Source organism: Pinus tabuliformis, chromosome J (assembly GCF_031772625.1).
Source record: "Pinus tabuliformis cultivar Carrire ecotype Pingquan chromosome J, CPIR1, whole genome shotgun sequence".
Lineage (NCBI taxonomy): Eukaryota > Viridiplantae > Streptophyta > Pinopsida > Pinales > Pinaceae > Pinus > Pinus tabuliformis.
Genome location: NC_142295.1, coordinates 1,469,042,488 through 1,469,044,076, shown reverse-complemented (window position 1 = coordinate 1,469,044,076; position 1,589 = coordinate 1,469,042,488).

Below are 1,589 nucleotides of genomic sequence, written 5' to 3'. Positions count from 1 at the left end.
TTAACCTAGGGTTGGGGCCTAGAACTAATAATAACGCAAAATTAAATAGGCTTTGGCTCGTCCTTAACTTTACAATGTCCAAGGAGGTGAATTACTTACAAATCTTTGACGATCTTGAGTGGTTATTGATTGGTTCTTGGGGATCAGTGCATTACAGAGTTTGGCCCTAAATCCTTGGCAACAAAGAATTCACTAAGTATAGGAATTTTTCGAGGAGATGGAGTTATCACATATCCAAAGGGAACAAAACGTTGATGCAGACAAAAGATCAAATGAAGCATCACTGCAACTTGTAGGAAATTTCATGAATATAAAAACAGTTGTTGATGTCCTTAGGGTGAATGCCAACAATATTTTCTTAACTGAATGCCAAAATCGTTGAGACCCTGTTTATTTTTATGTTTGACTGTTTTAGGTTTTGGATTGTTAGAATGCCATAGCTCTCATTAAACTTGTCAAGGAGGTTGTAACTGCACAATATTTTGTATACTTTAATTTCAATGAAATAGCAAGTATATGATTTTCCCTATGGACAAAAAAAGAAGAAGACACACCTATCAGTGTAATTATAATCAACTTTAATAACTAGCTCAACCATTTCAATTAAATTGCTAGTAAACATAGATATGTATCAATTTATAATAATCATCAAAACACTTACTTCGTTATACATTTCATGTTGCTGAAATTGAAAATAAATAAATTATAACTTTATTTTAAATTGTTATTATTATTATTGTGTTATTATTAATTATAAAAACTTAATATATAAGTTAAAGTTATGTACATTTAAAAAAAAACATGGAACAAAATTCTTAATCATGGATATTTACCCCATTTTATCATAGGGATTATTAATCTATAAAGAGATTCTTAATGTATAAATAAATTTTGTTACAATATTATGGGTCGATAATACCACATCTATTATTATCTATTAATATCACATGCCCAAAAAAACCATAACTCACTTCGTATAACACTTCTTATAATATTTTTTTTAATTAATTAGTTTAATTAAAAGGACAAAAAATAGCGTAACTATTTTGGAGATAAATCTTAACCTTTGATTTGTGCATATTATTATGAATATTCTAAAATATTTTATAAAGGTTAAATTCTCAGCGTCCACCTAATAATTATTAATAATTAAATCAAAATTTTGGAAATCTTATTCCAAAATAAACAAACCTATAAAAACTAAAAACATAAATTTACAATTTTTTTTTTCAATGTGTTAATTTACTTAAAATCCAATTAACAATAATCTCAAGTGTTTTGTTTTTTATAATGGAATGAGAGATCTTAACATAGATTTTTTGATTTCATAAGAAAATGTTTTTTTAAGGTGTCCTTTTTCTTCCCAAATGACTTGGGCTATGCAAAAGTATGTTTTTGGGCATGGTTCAGTGGCTTATTAAACTATTCAGAGTCTTGAAAATATAACTTTCAAGCCATTCTTAAATTACATTGTTGGGGACTTGTTTTTTTTGGAAAAAAAAGTTTAAATTCAAGAATTTCTAATTAAGGTATGGTTTATTTTCTAAACATTTTCTAAATTAAATCTAAAAGTTTTGATTACTTAAATT